We start from the raw sequence: 15403 nt of genomic DNA on the forward strand, positions 1-15403 counted from the left end.
TTGTTGATGTACGACCACGTTTAAATTCATTTAACCAGTTATAAATAGTTGCAAGTGAAGGAGCAGATATGCCGTGAACTAAATCCAACTCATTTTTTATTTCCTTTGCTGTTAACCCTTTTATATTAAAATGTTTAATAACAGCTCTAAACTCAATTTTCTCCATTTTCCACAAGCAATTTTTTTTTTAAATGTACGAGAAACACACAACAACCCGACCAATCTGATTGAAACTTCGCAGCATACTGAATCGGTAGTGCCGCTGCATGAAAACAAACCGCTTGCAGTACTAGTCGCGCCACCTGTCGGCTTTTCTAAGGACTTATTGACCCACCCTCGTATAATGGATGCAAGATAAAAATATATTTAATATTACCGCTCGGTGATCTTGGCGTAGGTATGTTTAATAATATAATATTAGCAAAACCGGAAAGTTTAAGAAACTCTAACTTGGCCCACCCGCGCCATGGAACAGTAAATTTTAAATTATTGATCTTCAAGTAAAAAAAAAACTCTACATCTGTGCCAAATTTAAGTTTTCTACGTTCTTAATGGGATTTAAAATCATAATCCACTCCTGGATGAAGCCCTCCAATAGCTTTCTCCACTTTTCTCGGTTCCTAGTTATTCGCTGCCACGTGCGTCAACCGAACTGTATTCAGTTCCTATATACGGCGGGCTTAAAGCGTCCCTGCTGTCGTTCAGTTCCTTTTGGGTACCGCTGTATGACGGCATTTTGTCCAGCCCATAACCATTTCATCTTCTTTGCGACCTATATCACATCGCGTACTCCTGCCAGCTTCCTTATACATTTGTTTATTTTGTGATCTTTCCGCCTTATGCCCAACATGCACCTTTCCATGCCACGTTGCGCTACTCGCTATTTTTGGATTTATTTTACGTTAAAAGTCAATGCTCCACATGCATTTATGAGCTGGTTAAACACTTTACGTTTAAGACACAAATGGAATTCTCTTTTGAAGATACTATTCAGGGGCCCAAATGCACTCCATACCAGTTTGGTTCTGCAAGGAATCTCGTCATACATACTACCCTCAATTGACATGTTGTCCAAGATAGACGCAGTCGGTGATTCTCTCGAGTTGAGTGCAATTGATGATTTTTTGGTTCAGCAAAGCAGTTTACTATTTCCAATCAGTACCTACTTTTTATTAAGGCCATGCATTAGTTGAGGCACGGTCTAAAAAGATCGTTGCTAGGCGATGCGCGGATTGCGGGTCGCGGGTGCAAATGACGGCTGTCAAACGAAATATTATTTGTCATATAAATCCAACATACGTCCATTTTATGTTCTGTTTATTGTTCTATTAGTAACAATAATAATATATTCATTGACATGTTTTCTTTTTAAAGTAAATGGGTAACGTTTTTAGTCATCTTTACACGATTTTAGAATTAATTGACCCGTCGCCATCACGCAGCAAAGTGACGTGTTTCTGGCTCGACATTCTCTCACTGAATGGCAGCGAGTCCAAAATTTCGTCGCGCCTACAGTTGAAAATTATTTGGCGTTTCACTGATGCGTCACCTTAATCGTTACTTATTTATAATACTTACTAAAATTTTCATGCACAATCAGGATATACTGTCAGTTCGTAGATAAGCTACAAAGTTATATCTTGATGTATTTTTATCGTATATAAATCGGTGCACATCGTGAGAGCACAACAATAGGGTGCACAAAATTCATTGATTACTTAACTCGATTTTAGATGTTACAAATGTGCTGACAAAGCTTTTAATGCAGTTTTGACAGCCCTAAGCAAAAGCACTCTCACAGCCTTAATTGCGCAGCTTTTGTGGTTTTCGTTGAAGTGACGGCTATTGTATTTTGTTTGAGGTCCATTAATTAGTATCGATAGTCAATACTAGAGATAATACTAACGACTTCCAATGACATCCACCACTAATACCCACCGGCAATAATAATATCGTCCATAGTGTTGGCTTTTCTCCGTCAAATTTTGGAGTGAAATCAGTTTAAAATAAGTGCTGATTTTTTTTTTAAATGTGCTGTAAACGAACTACTGAAACTTACGACAGTGACATTATTTAATTTCATACATAAGTGAAACAGCAAAACAATAGGTTGGACGAAATTTCACATCGTCGCCAATCGCCGAGCGGCATTCAAGGTGGGAGCACGTCGATTTTTTTTGTGATGGCGTCGTAAGAATATATTCTTATATTGTGACTAAAAAACGTTATGCCTGTACTCGAAAAAGCAAACATGCCAACGAATATATTATTATTATTACTAATATAACAATAAACATAACACAAAATTTTTATGACAAATTATGTTCCGTTCGGCACGCGTCATTAGCACAATCCACGCGTAGCATAGTTACGATATTTTTAGACCATGCCTCAGCTGAGGTTTATACTTAATAAAGACATTGGTAATTTCATCTGTTGCAATGTCTTAGTATCAGTAGCGAAGGGTCTGGATAGGCTGTTAAAATCCGATAGAAATAGTGCACACTAAACTTTGTCAAGCATACGTATTTGTTTCCATTGAATTGCAGATAGTGTTGGCTAGTTTTTAACATTCAGTTAATTAAACCCTGCGTAAACCAACCAATTGGAAAAAGAACTATATAATATTAGCAGATAGTGTCCACCAGTCGCTCAAGGCACACAATGTCCGTCCGTGATGACGTAAAACTACATACACTAAATTCACTATATAAATTAAATTATTTTCGTCTTGTGTACATTATATTAAGTAAAATAATGAAGCTGAATGACAAAGTTGGAGTCTCTCAATATACTACTTATATAATAAATATAGTTAATGAATACAGCAGACATTAATAAACAAAAACTTATATTAAATATACATTTTAGTTTATCTATAGAGGTTTTATTTTATTAAACTCAATTCATTATTAAAATTCAAATAATTTTTACTACAGGGGCGTTAAGTCCTTTCCCCCGCCCATTCCACTTTCTTCGCAAGATTCCTCTTTTCTTTAATAATACTCATTGTTCCAAGTTAGACACTTGAGACGGAGGTCAGGCATTTTTAAGCCATCTCTACTAAGTTCATACTTTCAATTAATTTAAAGCACTATACACTAAGCCCGAAATCTCCTTCTGATAATTAATTACTTACTTCTAAACTGGCTTGCTCAAAGAAATTAATTGTTTCTTATAAGTACCAACCTAATTATATATTAAAAATGAACAAATGTTTTTCATCTGTATTCTGTTTGTATGATTATCATTCATTGAATTGTACCTTCAAGAATACGCCCATTTAATATTTGGCTATTTTACATTTGAATATAAACACTATTGTATGTTTTAATATACCTAATACTAACTGTCCAGAACTACTCCCATGGATCCATGGCATCCATGGACTGAAACCGTATACGGTTTCGAACCGTGTGCTCTAAGCTTATCTTTTCTGGTCATGGAAATATATTTCCACAAAGTATATTATAATAATCTGATCGTATCCGTTTATACTTCATACACTTACACTTACAAATTTACTGAAAATATCTTTTCATGAACAAAAATCATAATTTTAGTATGGCACACGAATCTAAGCCGCATACGGTTTCAGTCCATGGATGGCCTCCAAATCTAGTGGGGTGTGAGATTTGCTATTTGTTTGTTGAAAAATACATTGGAATAAGTGAAGAAAGTGGAATAATCTAACATTTATATAATATAATCAAATTTAAATAACGTTTAGCTTACCCATTTAGAAGCAATAATTCTTGGAACTAAGCTAGTTTTGATATATTTTTTATCAGAATGTCCAGTAAATTGTTATGCCTACTATAAAAATATTCAACAAGAAAATAATATATTATACGCCCCGTAACTACCTAGGGGCCTCGCGTACATCCTCAAATCGGACCTCGCACTTTCTAGGATCGGCCCTGCGGGTCTATTCTATACACAATGCTGCTTTTGGTCCGCTACGGCAGCTAAATAGGGTAGGAAAGTATCGAATTGTTAACACTTATTGTAACAATTACAATAATTTAGTTATAATTGTTTTATATCCATTTGTAACAAGGCGCTTAAAATGTTGGGCTTCGTCATGCGTACTTCCCGGGTCTTTTCGGATGTTACGGTATTAAAACTTTTATTTAATGCTTTAATTCGAAGCAGGCTTGAGAGTGGGTCAATTGTTTGGGCACCGCATCAGTTGAAGTATGGCCTTATGGTGGAGAGGGTTCAGAAGAAATTCTTGAGACTCCTTTATTTGAGGTTGTACCTACGGATACTATCCGTGGCTTTATCCAACTGACTTTCTCTTAGGCATGCTTACATACTGCGGTCTGCAATTTAGAAGAAATCTTTATTTATCTACGTATTTTTTTCGACTTATACGAGGTATAAATGAGAACTCTGCCATTCTGGGCAGTGTTGACCTGTGTGTCCCTGATAACTATCTTAGAAATAGAGAACATCAGTTGTTTATTCTCCCAAGGTGCAGAACCAACCTGCCACTGGTAATGCCAATTGGGAGGACTATGTTCAACGAAATTGCTTCGGGTGTTGATATATTCCACCTACGTGAGGATGAGTATAGGTGTACGTTGTTTTATAAATTATTCAAATAGGGTCTGCTTAACTCATCCAGTGTACTTCCTTATACTTATTTAATTAATATTTTTGTATGTACATATTTCTACTGTTTAATAACATACTATCTATCTCTTTTTTATGTAATACTATTTTATATTTCTTTGTTTCTAAATGTCATATTGTGAACGTCTTAAACTTATAATTTGTAATGTCCACAATATGTTAAAAATAAATAAATTGAAATTGAAATTGAATACGTGTTAATAATCCAATACTTTCCTACCCTATTTAGCTGCCGTAGCGGACCGAAAGCAGGCTTTTGTGTACAGAATAAACCCGCTGGTGTCGTGGTTGAAAAAAAGTTATGAACAGCGTTGCCAATTTAGCGTTTTTCTTGCCAGATCCAGCATTTTTTGATCCCTCTAACTGTTTAAGCATTAAATGTGCTGAAAATACGCATCATGTTTCAGTTTCATTTTTCTATCAGATACATACTTAATGCAGGTAGGTACCTATTAGTAGCGTGAGAAATAAAACAACATAATTTAACACATTGAAACAATAAGAGCATTTATGGCTTTTAGTGAAATGTTATCATATAATTTAATGTGTGCTTAGACATGTGACATCTGTTTGACGATTGTCAAAATAAAGGAAAGGTGTTGACATCGTTCATGGTAGAATATTATTTGTTTGTTGCAAGCTTGTTTTCGTACCCCGTCTGGCATGTTTTGTCAACGCCAGTTGGCAATACTGGTTACGATTCACCGCCTTACGATATGAAGATGAGGAAGCATGCGTGCCCATTAAATCACTGGAAAACGTCATAGGTACATATTGAATTTCAACCATTATTCTACTGATCAAAGGCTGTAAATTTAAAGCCTACCCTGTGTCGTAACTGCTGCGATCGCAAAAGATTCAATTCGATCAGAAAATTTGCATAATATATAAATGCTTCAGCAGCATTTTACAGAATCTTAATAGTTATTCGTAGTATTTTTTCCGTTAACTAAATTGCTATCTGGAAAGCTCCGATTCAATATCCCGAAATCACTGGAGCGTCGCGCTGCCAGGAAATAAAATCTATTAAAGGGAAATAGATGTAAATAATGACCCCCAGTTTTCCCTCTGAATTGTGCGTGTGTAGGGTACTTTACATCTAGTTTGACCTATTTATCTGCTAATGGTTATTGTCTTTAAAGGCTTTATTAATGGCGCTTTCGAAATGCATTTTCACATTTCTTTTCTTTTCTTTGGATAAGCTTCAATCGCATTAAATTGCTATTAATTAAAATTTATTGACAAAACTTGTCCTTAATAAAATGTATTGGTTTGCAAAATTGCTCTTTATTCTGCATTTAAAAGTGTTTATTTGCTTCACAATCTCAAAGGGAGTTGAAGTAGGTACCTATACCTACTTACTGTGCAGAAATTCTCTGACAACAGACGGATATTAACTGCTTAAGGCTAGACCTCAGCTGAGGCATGGTCTAAAAAGATCGTGACTAGGCAATGCACGGATTGCGGGTTGCGGGTGCAAATGACACAAGCCGAACGAAATATAATTTGTCAAAAAAGTTCAACATGCGTCCTTTTTATGTTATGTTTATTATTATATTCGTAATAATAATAGTATATTCATTGACATGTTTTCTTTTTCAAGTACATGTGGAACGTTTTTTAGTCATCTTTACACGATTTAAGAATATTTTCATCTGACTCCATCACAAAAGAAATTGACGTGCGAACAGGTCGACTATTCCTCTCCGAATGGCAACGCGCCGCAAAATTTCGTTCCACGTGGTGTTGAGAATTATTTGCCGTGTCACTTATGTACGCTCTTAAGGACCCATTAACAGATTTCAATACTCAATCAGTTCAGTATCCGTATTCATGATAATATGATTTACATATTTACTTTAGCTGGTCTCGCTCCAGCATCGGGAGTATATGGAAAATACAGGGTTACAGAAAATCGTCCCGACTAGCATCTCTTTACAGTTCATTGTGGTGGTTGACATATTCGTGTTTACGTGAAGTTAAGTTCCTCCATTTTTCTTCAATTTTCTTAATGCGCAACATAAACCAAGACCCCTCCAAACCAACCTGCTCCGCACCACACTCGGTCTTAATCAAGCGTATCACGAGGCTTGAGTGTGAAGTGTCAGCAGTTATTTTTCCCTGGTAATGTATCAGGACCAAATACCCAAGTCTTGCAATGCTCTCAAGTGGGCTTTCGGCGTTCGAATTCATACACCTAACAGTACATTATTACATAACACAAACAAAAACTATTACAATTGTACAGTCTCAAACACTATATTGTACCCAGTACGGAATCCTATCAAGTAACGTCGGAAACTAAAAGTTATTTCAAAGTGTCGTTATAAGAATTATCATCCAGTTTTACTTGAGCTTCCTCTACTACAAACCTTTTAAGGAATGAATGCAATCATTTCCATGAACAATATTGATAATTACATACAAGACAAGATAATAGGTGTTGTGTGATGCAATCGTACATCCAACGGATGTCCAATTTGATTGAATGCATTGATAGGAATACTATTTGTTCGGTGACGAATTGAATTTATATCGTTGAGTATTATCGGTGTATGGGCATGCTTTCTGAGAAATTGAATAAATGATTAGAATACAAGGAGCTAAATATATTCGTTGTTATCTATATCTTTATACAATTCACTCTTTTTAAACGGCGTGACATGAATTAATAGTCTGGTCGCCAAAGGGATTGACATGGAATTCTCGAGGGTGTCGAAAATGGCTGTTTTGACTGATTCTGACTCAATTTTCCCGCTAATTACGATTTTTTTCTTGCGCGACTCAAACGAAACCATATTGGTAAAATGGCGTCCAAAGTAACAGTTTTTCTGTAATATTTCAATAACCATCATCCCTACAGAAATTTTGTTCTGATATGAAATAAAGATCGTTAAATTCTACACAAAAAGTCTATTTCACGTATTTTTGATAAGTTAGAATATAGTTTGTCTTTTCGTTGTTTCTACTTGTGTTGCTAAAATAAAGCAAACAATCATGTTTGATTCTTGGATCATCATCAGTCAGTTTCAGTACACTGCTTGGTGAAGACTTCCTCAAACTCAATCTACTTTTCTCGGTTAAGTACTTATTCTTCACTTCACTGTGGCGTAATTCCACCGAACCTTAATATTTTGTCATCTTATGCCTTATATATTCCACAAAAATTAATGTTTTATTTTTCCCCTGGTTGTTCTATTTCGTCACTGTTCTGTTTTGTCCAGTTACCGCCCTCTAGTACCACTGGGTCACATTAATTCAGCGATTATCCTGTCTTCGATCCATATGACCGATCCATCTCCATATAAGGGTGTTGGCGTACTGAATTAGGTACGTATTATATTCTCTGTATAACCTGTTCTAAATATCATTTAATACTTTACCAAATTGCAATATCAACTGGTCATTTTTCTACGTGTTGTACCCCCTGTTTCAAACATACGCCAATGACGTCAAGAGCTTTCTGAACGACAGATCCACCTGACAGTGATCAGAATCAGCCTACATTAAATATTTGTACGTCAGCTCATGCTACGTCGTTTTTATGGGCTGGCGACCAGCAGCCCTATGTTCTAACTAGTGATATGAAGTCACCCGACGACATGACGTAATCGTGACGTCAGCCAATACACGCTCTGGGCAAACCGTCCAACGCACACAGCTCACCATAGATATTATTATGCTGAAACACCTATTTGTGTATGGGGACAATGGATAACGCCACTATTTTAGTAGCGTTATTTTCTCGAATGCTATTATCACTCCGGTAGTACGTCACAATGATGTCATATGACGTCATGTCGACCAGGCGACTACAACTCGCAAGTTCTAACATAAGGCCCCAGACTGTAATTCTATCATCCTTCCGCGATGAACTAGCATCGTCTATAAATAATCGAATAAAGAGTCGAACATAATAAATTATTATTCAAGCTGAGTTACGACATCATATATGAAAACAAGTAACGCCGTACTGCGATTAAAAATATAAAATATTCGAAAATCTATCTAAATAGTGCATACGAAACAATATCAGTCAAGCGTATTTGTTTTCATTGAACTAAGACTGTGTGTAGCTGTATTTATAGTGTTTGTTAGTTTTTTTAAATTCAATGAAACCCTGCCTAAACCAAACAATAGTAAATAATAGTAAAAAAAATAATCGTTTAGGGTTGGTTAGGCAGGGCGCAATGAATTTTAAAAACTAAACCAATCTATCTATCTATGACTGAAAAATTGTGCACTATATTGTCGGATCGCCCATAATATACCTAAACTATTATGATTTAGTTAGGCAGGGTTTAATCGAATTTTAAAAACTTACCGGCACCATCTGCAAATTATATTATTGGTACAATATATATATATGGTATGAGTGAGAATGTTTACTGTACACTATTTATGTCGAATTTTAACAGCCTACCTCCACCCCTCGCGACTGCTGCATACGTACAATTTTCCGGACACACTGTATATTATGGTGTGTTGGCCAAAAACCAAAATGCTTACGTATTTCACGAAATAGAAAAACCTTTTTCTGTCTGCTACCCAAACCCGAAGTTCGCCAAAAGAAGATTCTTTAATACAAATTACACCGCTGACAAGAAGTATCGCGTTTCACTAAGTGAAAATGATACAGTCCATTTCCCGTTTAGTCATAATCCCATAGTACCCACTCACACAAATTATGTTTTCAAACTTTCGCCGGTCGGTCAAACTTCGTGTGCTCGTTTCAGCCGAAGACACCCTAAAGTTTGAGCACAATTATTAGACCATCCGAAAGCTTTTTATCCTGTGCGATTTGAATGGGCGCTCTCTGGAGCCCGTACCCTTGAGATAAAACCAGGAAACTATAATGGAATAAGGACTTTTCTTATCGGTGAAAGTTGATAAAATTTGTACGTGTTACATATTATGCGTCGTCAGTAGCTGTGGCGAAGATTCCTGACTAAGCTATTATTTAACATGTTACGTTCAATTTGGCAAATATGCGCATCTATTCTATACACAAGACTGCTATCGGCAGCTATCGATGGTAACAATTACAATAAGTTAGTTTTAATTGTTACAATAAGTGCTATGTTTTAACAGCACCTCTCTTTTAGAGCGAGATAGACAGTGTTGACCGTTTATGCGGCTGACTTATTGTAACAATTATAATACTTCAATACAAACGTATGAAAAACTATCCTCGATAGCTGCCAATTATAGCAGTTTGTGTACCTATAGAATATATGCGAGGATCATGATAACTCAAAAACGACATTATTTAAATTACGCACAGTGGCATCTATCTTACACAACTGAAGCAAACGATTATGACAACCTATTTGAAGAGTTCAAAAATGATATAACCCGGTGATATCGTTTTTAAGAAATATTATCATCTAGGTACATACAGTGACGTCCCTAGATAAAATGCCGCCCATAGGTAGCGCCAAAATGCCGCCTCATTTTTTAATGCATTATTTTTATCATCCTTCATGAGTCCAATGTCTAAGAAATGTGCTGTATGGATACATTACTAACATAATATCAGACTCGTTATTCACAAATCTGCACGTGTCGTTTCTGGTCACCAAAGTCGTTGAAGGTCAACGGAAGTAAACTAGATGTCGCGGTGAGCTGATTTTTTTAATGGAAAGATATTTTCGTTATTACTAAGTTTAGGTAGGTAGCTATTTATATATATTCCAAATGATTTTCCACGATTTGCCGCCCTTCGAGTAACTGCCGCCCCCGAGCGACGCTCAATCTGCCTACCGCCACGTGACGTCACTGGGTACATATATCAATAACAAGATGTTTTAAGTCTCTTTTGTAGTCAAGTGCGTAAGGCACGGGCTTCTTATCCGGGTGCTCCGGGTACGATTCATGTGGAAGTCACAATACATAAATTGTTCCACTTCTACTACTGCAGTAATAATTATTAATAACCGTGTCTTTGCTTTTTCGTACAAGATGGTTGTTAGTAATTTTGGACATCGAAGTTAAATTCCCTCCACCAAACCCGTCCCGTACCACCCTCGGTCTTAATCGAGAGTATCACGGGACCCGTCAATTGGTGATGTGAAGCATCTAAAAATTGGCCTTGGAGTGTCCTGGGAGAAAGTGCCTAAGACTTAGGTTGCTACGCTCAAAGTGAGCTCTGACTGAGTTTACTTAGTTTACTCTAATGCAAAGTGCCAGGGAAAGAAAAAGCACATGGAAATTACTAAAAAGAAAGTGAAGCTACTTGTTTATTAAATCAAAGAACGAAACTAATCATACAGGCATAATTTTGGACATTGAAGTTATAGGCCCTCCACCAAATCCGCCCCGCACCACCCTCGGTCTTAATCGAGAGTATCACGGGACCCTTCAATTGGTGATGTGAAGCATCTGAATCAAATGGACTGGGAGTGTCTTGGGAGCAAATGCCCAAGACTTAGGTTGCACGCTCAGAGTGAGCTCTGACTGAGTTTACTCTAATACAAAGTGCCGGGGAGAGAAAAAGCACATGGAAATTACTAAAAAGAAAATGAAGTTACGTTGTTTATTAAATCAAAAGATCGAAGCTAATCATACGGACAGCAAAATTTATGTGAAGAGATCAATTTTGGACAATCACAAACCCAGTTTTTGAAAAAAAACACTTAAATATTGTGTCCTCACCGGGATCGATTCCAGAACTCTAGGTTGGAAGGCTAGCGCCTTACGCACTGCACCACGAGAACCGCCTATCGGTAGTTAAATTATATACCCACTTAATTATTTTTGCCATATACATAAATCTAAATTGAATTCTTGTCAACGTTATAATAACTTTATCAGTAGGTAAAGAGGCCTACGAAATGGATGCTTTAAAAGTGCTTACAAATAAATGTCATTGATACCATCGATCTATACAAATTCTAAATAGACACCAAAACGCCGTGACTAGAAAAAAAGATAATGTAATATTATTATTCAAGGGCTGTAGCTATCGAAAACGACTTCCTACCCCGGCTACTTTAAATGAACACTTCCAGTACTATCGGCTTCAAGTTTAGTATTTCAATAATCCCGTGGGCATACAAGGATATTTTTTGTTTCGCGTGGTGTTCTAAAAAAATATACATAAAAATAACCATGTAGTCAATTTTCAACATGGACATGAAATCCATAGTTATACTGACATCCAGCCTCTCGCCGTGAGCAGTAAATTGTACGCATGCAGATCGCCGTGAGTTTTTGTACCGGTAACAAATGGCAGTATAGCAATGAGGCCAAATGACGCGTTGTCGGTGGAGCATTTTAATGAATGGTCATTTTCAATCGTCAATGTTCCAGTTGAATTAGATAATTTGTCATTAATTTATAACAAATGTTCTATAATAATTACGGTGGGTCACTACTACTTTTAGATTATTCAGAATTCATGCGGTTTTTCATTTTATTACAACGTTTTTCTCAGCTCGTATTCTTATTTGTCCTGTGGTTTCTGTCCGGCAATCGATTTTTAACTAACTTCCCGACTAGCTAGACATTTAGAATATCAGAACACGATGCCAATGCATTGTTTTAATACTTTTTGCCATCTTTAAGTAGAATTGAATTCATTTTCAGTTAATTCTGTTTTGTATGAAAAGTTATTTCGACACCATTAATAGTTGGTAGGGGTCTGGGGTCCTAGCAATTAAATTATTAATATATATGTGCTTTACTATGGAAATCAATATGACATTTCAGTATTATTTCTATCAAGTACAAATGTTTTTGATCGTTTAAGCTAGTTAAGTCAAGTTTATATGATTCAACAGAAAATTTAAAAACGTTGTATATAAAAAGTTCTTTTTATCTTGTAATTATTATACTTATATGATTTTGTTGCATTCCTTAAATATGTAATACCTGCATTCGTTTATGTTCCTTGTCTATCCCGATGTTTATGTGTTTTATACTGTAGTGTGTCTGAATTATCTGTGAAATATATTATACGGCGAACTGCATACGAGTAATTTATGAAACCGTCGCTCGCTTCTTCTGGTGCATTTTTTTTCATATTTGGCTCGTGCATAGCTATTCTGCAGGCTATGCATGATCATTGTGATGGAGTGAAAAAAAAAATCACGACGGCTATTTTGGTCGCTATGTTGGAGACTGCCTTTTGAATTCAGCAATCCTCAAAAACATTTAGTTGTATAGCTAACGTGTATAGCTATATTAAAACAATTTTATTTTTATGGGGGCAATGTGGGAAACATGGCCACCATTTTCTTCGGAGGATAAATAGAATTTCTAGTGGCTCTCCATCCTGGACATCGACATAGGGTATGGACATAGTCTCCATGTGCCAAGTGTGCTCTTTGCCAAGCTCTTTTCAAATGTGCAGGTTTTTTGAGCCTCATGTGTGCTATATTTGAGAAATTGTTATTTTCCGTATTATTTTAACGACCTAGTGATGTTTAATGAGTAGTGAATGCGAATTTTTCATAAAACTAATGATTCGCCTGTTTACCTGCTACACGCCACAGGAATCAAATCTGAGAAAACTTTCCTACCTGTATGTCCAGATAATAGATTGGAGTGGGCTTTTGAATTATTCAACCAATCATCTCCCAGTGCAGTGCCCACATATCGTCGCTGTAGGATTGGTTTGTCGAATAGACCAAATGTCAAATGTTCAGGAGACGAAAAACAAATAGAATTATCCTATATACATGGAGGTGTTTAAATAAATTGTTGTTTTTACGGCATATGAATGCTGTATTCATTACAGTGTAATTTAAAGAAAATGATGTTCTGGTCCATTTAAATACAAAATATCATTCTTTATTAAAAGGTCGATTTCAACAAAAACGTATATTCGACAAATCAATTATATGGCGACGATATGGTACTAACGTACATAATAAGTATTTTTTTTTTCAATAAAATTGGTGAAAGGTGTAGAAATATTTGAAAACAATAACTTTATGAAGACACCAAAACACCCAAATAATAAGTGTAACCATCTTATCAAATCAATATATGCGAAAATCATTCTATTATATTTTTTGATTAAATGACAATAATATTTTAAGTAAATTGGATAAATTAATTATCTAAAATTCGTAGAAATAACTTCACATAAAATCTGGTTTGTTTAAATGAAGTTTTATATTATGCAGATTCTTGGCAATTTGATAAAGTTTAAAATGTAAACTTCTCTTAATTTAAATATGAACTTAAATTAACCCTTTCTTTAATAAAACTCTCTACGCCAGTCTAACCTGCTTATCAGTATGAAACGTCGGAACTGACTCCACTCGTATTGAAGGGATTATGAACGGGGTAAATCGCAGACTGCGTTTCGCGCAGTGATTTCAGTGAAGGTTACAAATTTTATTGTAAACTAGCGATCGAAACAAAATAAAAGAGATGTCTACACTGATTCGATTTTTATTATTTCCATTTATTTACCTATAATTAGTATTTAAATCGATTAGACTTAATTTTGATAGATATCTTTAAAACTACAAAGAAAAGGTTAAATTTTGCACTTTATTTTTCATCACTAATATTTTGCCACATCAAAAAAGGTACAATTTGGAACATATTATGAAGATAAAAGTGAAAAAACTGCAGTTATAATCGTCTGCCATCACAGTACTGAGTTGGATGTCAGCACGCGTCCCTTTACCCACCTCACCGCTTGTAGCTGAAGTGACCTGAAGTTTTTACTTAAAATTGGTTACAATTAGAGTTGGGTATTTCCCGAGAAAATCTTAATTTCGAGATTCGGGATTTCCAGAAAAGATTTCTCGAGATATCGGGGAATTTATAAAACACCTGTAAAAATCCTAAAATCAGTGTAAAAACAAACAATTTCCAAAAAATATGGTTTTTTTTATTTATGTAAGACAAACAAAATAGAAGTAGGAAAACAAAAATAATTCAAAAATTTCTTATTAAAATAGAATTAAAAAAAAACACAAAATTCCCTGATGTTGCAAAATTGCGCTCATTTTGAGTCGACGTTGGCTTAATTGTGTTAAATGCCCCGATCAGTCTTTGAACGTTTTGTGTTTCTGTCTGTCTTCATATAAAAAAATCGTTTGTTTCTTCAATTAATATTTGATAATAAAGAAATCCCGAATCCCGAGAAAAGATTCTCGAGATCCGGGATTTCCCGGATCATTGAAAAATTTGAATTCTCGAGAATTCCCGTCGGGAAATTACCGAAACCCAACTCGAGTGACAATGTTGCTAGTTTGAATTTTAATGGAACAGACAAATAAAAATTAAAAACTATTCTTTTATGGGCGTATTTTTCAAAACATTACAAAGGGTAATCACAGACAGAAACTCCAATCTATGGTTAATATTATATAGATAATTGTTTTATTTAAATATAAATAAATATGACATCTGATAATTCTAACGATCCGATTAAAATATCAAGTCTATTTAGCCATCTACATACCTACGTCTCGAGTGGAAGGGAACGAGTGTGACAGGAGTTATCGTATTTAGATTTGGGTTTTTACGGCAAACTCCTCTAAATTTGAGACAATTCTCTGAAATATGCTGTTGGGTGTATGAATGCAAACGCCGCTCTAAGTATGCCAAAAATGATTATGCTTAGCTGACAGCAACCGTTATTAAGAGTAAAGAGGGGGTAATGGTTTACTGTGTTAATTAAAATAGTTTATGACTGAGAAATAGCAGACGGTGACAACCAGAAAACGAACTACGATAACAAGTAACCATGAAAGTTTCAGCAATAATATGTGACAGGAGCTCTTGCGTGAAACTGTCTCTA

At 35.5% G+C, this 15403-nt stretch overlaps 1 protein-coding gene across 4 annotated transcripts in view; it reads left to right on the forward strand.

The window, feature by feature from the left end:
- Dg (Dystroglycan) overlaps window positions 1-15403 on the forward strand; it is a 428114-nt gene that overhangs the window by 126092 nt on the left and 286619 nt on the right. The window lies entirely within an intron of this gene.

Source organism: Rhyacophila brunnea, unplaced genomic scaffold, assembly GCF_057557595.1.
Source record: "Rhyacophila brunnea isolate RB1 unplaced genomic scaffold, BYU_Rbru_1.0 scaffold_16, whole genome shotgun sequence".
In the NCBI taxonomy this organism is placed as follows: Eukaryota; Metazoa; Arthropoda; class Insecta; order Trichoptera; family Rhyacophilidae; genus Rhyacophila; species Rhyacophila brunnea.